The sequence below is a fragment of the Salvelinus alpinus genome, chromosome 15, assembly GCF_045679555.1.
Source record: "Salvelinus alpinus chromosome 15, SLU_Salpinus.1, whole genome shotgun sequence".
Taxonomy (NCBI): domain Eukaryota; kingdom Metazoa; phylum Chordata; class Actinopteri; order Salmoniformes; family Salmonidae; genus Salvelinus; species Salvelinus alpinus.
The window spans coordinates 34,849,606-34,859,603 of NC_092100.1; the positions used below are offsets into that span (position 1 = coordinate 34,849,606).

The following is a 9,998-nucleotide window of genomic DNA, read 5'->3' on the forward strand; positions in this document are numbered from 1 at the left end:
TACATACAGTAATACATTAAACATTTACTTTGTTTCCCCTTACAGTCGCCTTGACCTGCCGCCACTCCCCCAGTACTCTCGCCCGCTCCCTCTCTCTCTGTGTGTGTGTGTGTGTGTGTGTGTGTGTGTGTGTGTGTGTGTGTGTGTGTGTGTGTGTGTGTGTGTGTGTGTGTGTGTGTGTGTGTGTGTGTGTGTGTGTGTGTGTGTGTGGGCGGAGACAGGTGTGCTGGAGTCAGAGCAGATCCCCATCAAGACCTCTACAAATACTCAGCCCTGCCACTTCCACACAGCCAGATCGTAATCTCTGCTCATTCTGCCCACTCTGACTCTGGTCCCTGTCTCCAGTTCCACGTCTCGTCATCCTGCTACTCTGTTCTGGATTCTCCCTTGGATTCCCCTCCGGACCTGCTTACCCTGTCCCAACCCCTCCCACTCCAGCCTCAGCCTCCGCACCTGGTTTTCTGCAACCCACCCAAGCTTCCCCTAGCCTGCACTCCATCTTCCCCCTGTGTTTCAATAAATACCTTGGTTACTTCATCCCAGTCTCCTTGTCTGAGTCTGCTCTTGGGTTCCCCTGTTCCACTCCGCGTAACAGGGGGGAAATGTACCAAAATTAACTTAATGAAGGTAGTATACAATATTATGCGTTGTTTAACAAATGCCACCAGAGGGGCCAGAGTTTAACAGGTTAACAAGGGCCCCAGGACCAGTGGAAACATAATAGCCCCATAACATCAAAGATCCACTACCATATTGTACAGTAGGTTGGCCTATGGGGTTCTTTTCTGCTTATGCATTCTCATTTCGACACCAAACCCGCCACTGGTGCACACCAGATAAATAAATCTATTTTCATGTCATCTGTCTACATGTCTATTTTCATGTCATCTGACTACATGTCTATTTTCATGTCATCTGACTAAAGCACTAGCTCCAATCCAAGTGCCAATGGCATTTAGAAAACTCCAAGCATTTACATTTTTCGGATGAGCTCTTTGGTCGTGCTGCTGCTCCAGTTTCAACTGTTCTGCCTGCGGCTATGGAACCCTGACCTGTTCACCAGACGTGCTGTTTTCGACTCTCTCTCTACCGCACCTGCTGTCTCTAACTCTGAATGATCGGCTATGAAAAGCCAACTGACATTTACTCCTGAGGTGCTGACCTGTTGCACCCTCTACAACCACTGTCATTATTATTATTTGACCCTGCTGGTCATCTATGAATGTTTGAACATCTTGGCCATGTACTGTTATAATCTCCATCCGGCACAGCCAGAAGAGGACTGGCCACCCCTCAGAGCCTGGTTCCTCTCTAGGTTTCTTCCTAGGTTCCTGCCTTTCTAGGGAGTTTTTCCTAGCCACCGTACTTCTACATCTGCATTGCTTGCTGTTTGGGGTTTTAAGCTGGGTTTTGTATTACACTTTGACATCGGCTGATGTAAAAAGGGCTTTATAAATCAATTTTAATGATTGATTTATTGATTTGGCCACACACACCAGCGGTGGGTTTGGCGTCAAAATTAGAATGCATAAGCAGAAAAGAACCCCAGACCTATACATTACAGTACCCTTTCACTGCCTCAGCAAACACACACACACACACACACACACACACAGAGAGAGAGAGAGAGATGTAGTGTGTGTGTTGTTAAGTGGTGCACTACATGCAGCAGCAGTGGTTTGTAGTCTCTCTGTTTCATTGACAGAGCAGAACGGTGTAAGTTTTACAGAGACACATTAAGTGCATCGAACAACATAGAACTTCTGGTCAATAAAGCCTTCACACTGTCTAGATACAACACCCACATTACACTACATAAGCATAACACAATACTGCACCTAAGCTGTATTTTACTGTACATGAACCATTGACATCATTAGAGATTAGAGTCAGAGTTATCACGATCACACCCAGAGCAAGCTGTGAGTCAGTAAATGCTGACTGTGAACGACTTTCAAGACTCATTCTACAAACAACATACTCATACATCAGTTTAGTGTAACACCACTACACCTGAACTGTATGGGCGCCATATGAATTCATGACATTACAGTTTTCGGATTCCCAGAAAAAGCAATAAATGCACCATCAGGTGACACGCATAAGCAGTTCAGGTATTTGTCTCCTTGTACATGCTGTTCATGTCAATGCCCAAGCCCTCTGTCCTATCATGTCTGGCTACTGTATGAAAAGACTGACAGACTGTGAGGACTGACGGACAGACAGACGAACGGCACCCGGACTAATATACACACGCCCATGCATGCACACACAGACACAAACACAGACACAGACAGACACATGCACGTACACACAGACACAGTGAAATGTGATTTTCCCCTTTTCAGTGATTTAATTATTTGTTTTGTGCAGTCATTGTTGCTCATTTCTATCGAGGGTGTCGAAAATGTTGGACCTCACTGTATATAGTGGTTCCACTGTTCATACACTAAACATGTTTATATACTGGATTCTTATTTATATACTGGTTATGTGCCGGATTCTCATCCATATCCTGTATTCTTCACATAGCTCACTCTAATATATCTAGAACTGTACATTGCATTTCATTTTGTTATACACATATATTTGTTTTTTTATACTGGATTCTTGACATAGCTCATTGTATTATACACTGAGTGTACAAAACATTAGGAACAACTTCCTAACATTGAGTTGCACCGCCTTTTGCCCTCAGAACAGCTTCAATTAGTCAGGGAATGGACTCTACAAGGTGTCGAAAGCGTTCCACAGTGATGCTGGCCCATGTTGACTCCAATGCTTCCCACAGTTGTGTCAAGTTGAGTGGATGTACTTTGGGTGGGGGACCATTCTTGATACACAAGGGAAACTGTTGAGTGTGAAAAACCCAGCAGCGTTGCAGTTCTTGACACATTCAAACCAGTGCGCCTACCATACCCCATTCAAAGGCACTTTTGTCTTGCCCATTCACCCTCTGAATGACACATATACACAATCCATGTCTCAATTGTCTCAAAAATCCTTCTTTAGCCTGTCACCTCCCCTTCATCTACACTTGATTGAAGTGGACTTAACAAGTGACATTAATAATATATCATAGCTTTCACCTGGTCAGTCTATGTCATGGAAAGAGCAGGTGTTCCTAATGTTTTGTAAACTCAGTGTATATACTGCTGTACATATTTATTTTTTCCTTTAATTAACTAGGCAAGTCAAGTTAAGAACAAATTCTTATTTTCAATGATGGCCTAGAACGACAGATATTTTCTTCCTTGTCAGCTCAGGGATTTGATCTTGCAACCTTTCGGTTATTAGATGAACACTCCAACCACTAGGCTACCTGCCGCCTGAATACATATCATTCTTAGTATATATTTTGGTGTATATAGGCATTGATTGCGTTTGGATTACTGATACAGTGTTATTCGGGTTGTTAACTAGATTCGTCCTGACACTTGTGATTTCTTGCTTCTAGTTTTGATTATTATTTGTGTACTATTTTTTGATTACTATTTAGTTTGACATTTTTTACTGCACTGTTAGGAGATAGTGACACAAGCATTTCGCTGCACCCGTGTCACGCCCTGACCATAGAGAGCCTTTTCTATTCTCTATTTTGGGGGTGTTCCTATCTAGGTGTTTTTTGTTTGCTATGTTGGCCTGGTATGGTTCCCAATCAGAGGCAGCTGTTTATCGTCGTCTCTGATTGGGGATCATATTTAGGGAGCCTTTTCCCACTGGGTTTTGTGGGATCTTGTCTATGTCTAGTTGCCTGCGAGCACTACATTAGCTTCACATTTCGTTTTGCGCTTTATTGTTTTCTGTGTGTTTCACTTCTAATAAAAGATGATGGAACCATTCCACGCTGCACCTTGGTCCGATTCATACAACAACGATCGTGACAACCTGCTATAAAGTCTGCTTAACTGAGTATGCAACCAATAAACTTGAATAGTTTTTTGATTGACACAGAAACATTCAGTTGAGAGGGGCTTATTTCCCTGTGCTGAGTAGAGAGAATGCTGTTGAACTGCTAATGATGTGATGGAGGCTCTGTACTGCATTCAGCCCACAGAGTACAGCTCTGCATGGAAAATATCATCTGGAAGGCCATACATGCACACACGCACACGCATGCATCATCTATACACATCTACACAAACGCCTGGCCTATACAAGGCCATATCCATTCACACACACATGCACCGCAATATTGTGTCATTACATGAACACACACACTCATTCTCGCTCCCTCTCTTTCTCTAAAAAAACTATTGTGAAGTTTCCAGATTGAATTACTGATCATCCCTAAGCTTGACTATTGACAATAATAAAGAGAGCTACTTGAGCTACTTGATTCAGAATAGTGATAGATTTCAACTAGCCTACTACTATTCATTGTGATAGATTTATATAACAGTAACTGGTTTATGGAGGCAGAGATGTATAACCAACCAACAACACCAAACATACAGATACATATTCTGTACAGACAGTGGGGGAATCAATTATGTATCATCACATACACACACATACTGTACGGAACAGACTCACGTATCCATTATGTAAACATACTTACACACGCAAGCACACACAGACACACACACACAATGAAAAGCAAAGCACTCAGGAGAGCCAGGTAAAGCTATGTGATGTGAAAGAGCCCTTTTAGGAGAGACACCCTGTGACACACATAGACAAATCAGGAGAGAGAAACACACACACACACACTCACTCACTGACACACCTAGGGCTCTATTTTCGGCTGGCGTAAAGGCGACGCTAGTGTCAACGCACGTTAGTTTGCAATTTCGTAATGTAAAAACTGGCATTTCCAAAACATAATCTAAAGTGCTAATTTGAGGCAGCGCAGATAGGGATATTTAATACCAACAAAAAAATGGTTTTAGATACCTAGATAGTTGTAAAACTGAATGCCTTCAGCTGAAATGTGTCTTCCGCATTTAACCCAACCCCGCTGAATCAGAGAGGTGCGGGGGCTGCCTTAATCGACATCCACCGCGCCAGGGAAACAGTGGGTTAACCGCTTTGCGTTCGATTTTTATCTTGTCAGCTCGGGGATTCGATTCAGCAACCTTTCGGTTAGTGGCCCAACGCGCTAACCACTAGGCTACCTGCCCTAACCTTATGTGCTTTTGGTGCCTTTGTACTTTGAATTTAGAAAAAATGTATATGTTTTTCCCATTTTGCTTTATTTGGTTATTAATAACCAAGCATAGCCACCCCTTCACTCAATTAAGGCTTTTTTTGTCCTGCCCAATGCAATCACGAAGTAGTCAAGACTGTCGATACAGGCTTTGGCTCCTGAGACCGGTTGGAAATAAATCTTAATCACAAAAGCTTTATTAAAATATAACGTTTGAGAGTAAAATAGTGAGCTGACGTTCCCTTTTTATTTATTCATTGTAGGCAGACCAACGTTATTTTAATCATGCAGGTCCCGTTTTGGTACTGCGTAAACCCCCCTCCATGATGTAGGCTATGTGTCCATGCACATCATGAAACGAGAGACGAGAACCTCGGTGAACACCTGTGAGCCTCGTATTTAGAAGTTACATGTAAACTGTAACAATTGCTTGTTTTCTGTTTCATATGTTCATATTTTCTACTGGAACAAAGGCTGGTTTAAGGCATGTCTTTTTTATCCTTGAGATTTTATGATATCATTACATTTATCATTTATTTATTGAGGTTGTTGTTTAAAGAAAATACTGATTGCTTGTTAGAATGATTCACCTTCCTTGTATTATGGTGACAACGTCCGTGACGCGATTGCAAAGCAACTTCTGAAGATCTGTAATATGTTTCCGGTTCTGTTTATAAAACACAGGCCTATTTGGGAGCAGTATAACGGTGAGTGGACATTCTCCCTTTCTCTAATTTGATCTTTGTCCAGCTACTGTGAACATTTTGGATGTGCATAAAACCCTCCATAGTCTGCGTTGTTTTCAAATTATATGCCCACGGGGAGAAATGATGGTGCTTGTAAATGTGACATAGCTTAAAACAAGCGTTTGTTTAGTTTAGAATTTGATTAGAATTATTTTTTCTCTTTTTAGGCCTTATCAATATTGAATTTAATCTTGATATTCACAATGTTTGGCATGTCCCTGCTCAGCCATAATGCCTAGCCCCTATATGAGTGTGAATGCTATTGGAGCCATGCAATTACTTAGAACAATGTGTATTGCAAACGGGTTCAAGTTAAGGTATTTAGAAAAGATAGGTCTACATTTTATTATTTCGTTTCTGTAAGCCATTTAACAAACTATAACTGACTAACTTTGGAATTGGAGTTGAATCCAAGGCAATAATTAAAAGACCAAAAATACACAACTTGAAGCAACCACATATTTCGCCATGGGAGTACGTTCTGATTGGCCAGTGAGGGGCCAAGCCTTGACACACCCACAACTTGTTTATTAATAAAAAAACAGCCCTTTTGCACCAATGCCAGCAAGTGCGATGAAAATTGTGATAGTGAAAATAGAAAACATACAATATGTATACAAAGGTATGTGGACACCCCTTCAAAGTAGTGGATTAGGCTATTTCAGCCACACCCGTTGCTGACAGGTTTATAAAATCAAGCACACAGCCATACAATCTCCATAGACAAATATTGGCAGTAGAATGGCCTTACTGAAGAGCTCAGTGACTTTCAATGTGGCACCGTCATAGGATGCCACCTTTCCAACAAGTCAGTTTGTCATATTTCTGCCCTGCTAGAGCTGCCTCTGTCAAGCTGCCCCAATGCTGTTATTGGGAAATGGAAATACCTAGGAGCAACAATGGCTCATCCGCGAAGTGGTAGGCTACACAAGCTCACAGAACAGGAGAGTGTAGCACGTAAAAATCGTCTGTCCTTGGTTTCAACACTCACTCCCGAGTTCCAAACTGTCTCTGGAAGCAACGTCAGCACAAGAACTGTTCGTCAGGAGCTTCATGAAATGGGATTCCATGGCCTAGCAGCCACACAAAAGCCTAAAATCACCATGTGCAATGCTAAGCGTCGGCTGGGGTGGTGTAAAGCTCTCCACCATTGGACTCTGGAGCAGTGAATCACGCTTCACCATCTGGAATTCTGATGGACCAAATCTGGGTTTGTCGGCTGTCAGGAGAACATTACATGTCAAATGCGCAGTGCCAACTGTTAAGTTTGGTGGAGGACGAATAATGGTCTGGGGCTGTTTTTCATGGTTTGGGCAAGGCCCATTAGTTCCAGTGAAGGGAAATCTTAACGCTATAACATTCACTGTAGACGCGTCTGTGCTTCCAACTGTGGCAACAGTTTGGGGAAGGCCCTTTCCTGTTCCAGCAAGACAGTGCCCCCATGCACAAAGCGAGGTACATACGTAAATGGTTTGTGGAAGAATTTGACTGGCCTGCACAGAGCCCTGACCTCAACCCCATTGTACACCTTTGGGATGAATTAGAACGCCGACTGTGAACTGACTAATCACCAAACATCAGTGCCGACCTCACTAATTCTCTTGTGGCTGAATGGAAGCAAGTCCCCGCAGCAACGTTCCAACATCTAGTGGAAAACCTTCCCATGGACAGGTGTTCACATTCTTTTGGTCATGTAGTGTATTTCTGACACACCCCTGAACCTATAGCCCTACCGCCTATGCTCAGATTTACCATTGCATTAGGTTTTTAAAAATAGACCCTGTCAGTCAGAGAGTCCTGCGAGGCAGCAGAGAAACACAGTGGCAACAGTGGACACTGTCCAGTTGACTTCACTAAAACAAGATCCATCTAGCCTACCTCCAACTAACTATAACAACACATAAATCAGTTTGTGGTCATCGACACCACTGACTAAATACAACCTCCTACTAAATCCCAAAGCTGCCTGGGAGGAAAGACAGGTAGGAACGCAAACGCGCGGGCGCTCACCTGCTGACGAGGAGGGCAAAGTAGAGGAGCATACCGCAGATTGATGGGTGCGTAAATCGATGCGTTCTGGTCCAGTTTGTTGGTGGAACATACTCCGAAACAAAATACTTGTATGAACTCAGTAACTGTATCCATCAAATGTGTCACCGAGGTTAGAAAGCAGTTATTACCCCTTCACACATCGATTCTTAGTTTGGTTTCGTGGGATCCTCTGTCCATTTGGTGTCTGTAGTCTAACGAATTATATAACAGCCAAAATAACTTCTCCACGCTGCGGAAAACACTGCTACTGCTACGCAAGGAAATATACATTTTCTTTCATTTTTCTCCGATATGGCAGTCTGACTTAACCTTAGTTTCTCTGCCAAGTTGTTTTTGCTCTAGTCAAGAAAGAGAATTGTCATTAATCAAATATTAGGCTATCACTCACTCCCACATCATATCTGATGATGATGAAGGATGCATATATGATTGCGTGTCTGTAAATACAATGCACACCACAACATCCATTTTTATTTTACTCACGTCATTCCGTCAACATTTAATTGAACTTGACTTAGCGCGCGCATGTGGACTACCTGTCAAAAATTATCCTACGTAGGCCTATGCGTTCTTGCAAATGGCCACATTTTAAATCCAATGTCCAGAGACTACAAATACAAATGACTTACTTTATTTAGAATGTGAGGCGCGCAAATCTTGCAGTTATTTGAGCACTTGAGACGAGTTTGTCTTACTCCTGATCCCTCAGAGTCATACTGAGAGAGAGAGAAAGAGCGAGAGAGAGAAAGAGCGAGAGAGAGATAGAGAGAGCGCGAGGAGGAAAAAAATACATCTAGTACCAGAGCGCGGGCAGCCCTTGCCAGAGGATGCTTCAGTCTCCTAGCAACAACAATCGATCTGGCAAGGACATATTTTTATTGCATAAAAAGAAAACTTGGCCATTCACCCCTTTTACCAGAATAACAGAGAGAGAGAGAGAGGGAGAGAGAGAGAGAGAGAGAGTGGGAAAGAGGGATCACCAACCTAGTGAAAACAAAATGTAAGCACATACTGACACATATTTGGAATGTATAATTAATAAAATCAGATTGTATGATTTTAGAATTAATAAGATCATGTATAATAAGATAATGTATGATTAACAAGATCAAAATAAGCTCATGTTTGTTTTAGTAAGAAGGGATAAAGAAAACAAGAATTGCTACAGGTGTAGGTTATTAATCTAACCAGTTTCTTACAGCAGGAAAATAATCCTGCAACAACAGGAAATGTAAATTATGGCGTGGATTATAATGGATAGACACTTTTTTAGGGGTTGATACAGTTGTAGTTAGGGAAAATAAAATCTGATTTAAAAAAATGTAAATTACAAACTTTAGGAGTCTTTTTAAAACACAAATAGACCTTGACATTTCCTGGAACAACAGAGTGATCAAATTAAGATCTCACATCTTTATGTAGGCCTAAGGTTAAAAATAACACATAGCCTACACATGATAACTCATCCTCAACTTCCAGCCAAAAGGTATTGTAACGGCTTTCTTCCAGGGGTGAAGGAGAGGACCAAAGCGCAGCGCGGTTAGTGTTCAACATGTTTAATTTGACGACAAGTGAACACTACAAACAACAAACAAAAACAACAAACCGTGAAAACCGATACAGACCTATCTGGTGCAGAACACAAACACAGAGACAGGTAACAACCACCCACAACGAACACAGTGAAACAACCTACCTAAATATGACTCTTAATTAGAGGAACGCAAAACACCTGCCTCTAATTAAGAGCCATACCAGGCAACCCTAAACCAACATAGAAACACACAACATAGAATGCCCACCCAAAACTCACGCCCTGACCATCACACACATACAAAACAACAGAAAACAGGTCAGGAACGTGACAGAACCCCCCCCTCAAGGTGCGAACGCCGGGCGCACCAGCACAAAGTCCAGGGGAGGGTCTGGGTGGGCATCTGACCACGGTGGTGGCTCAGGCTCCGGACGCTGTCCCCACACCACCATAGTCACTCCCCGCTTCTGTATCCCCCTCCCAATGACCACCCTCCAACTAAAACCACCTAAATGAA

At 42.4% G+C, this 9,998-nt stretch overlaps 1 protein-coding gene across 4 annotated transcripts in view; it reads right to left on the reverse strand.

Moving 5' to 3' along the window:
- Window positions 1–8,703, reverse strand: part of LOC139539960 (metabotropic glutamate receptor 3-like) — a 59,993-nt gene extending 51,290 nt beyond the window's left edge. For 2 of the 4 annotated variants that reach the window (XM_071343406.1, XM_071343404.1), the window contains exon 1: window positions 8,577–8,703. The gene's annotated coding sequence lies outside the window, so the exon portion shown is untranslated. Of the gene's footprint in view, window positions 1–7,905; window positions 8,555–8,576 lie in introns of those variants that run through there. The other 2 variants (XM_071343407.1, XM_071343405.1) reach the window with 1 other exon arrangement.
- Between the last annotated feature and the right edge of the window lie 1,295 nt (window positions 8,704–9,998).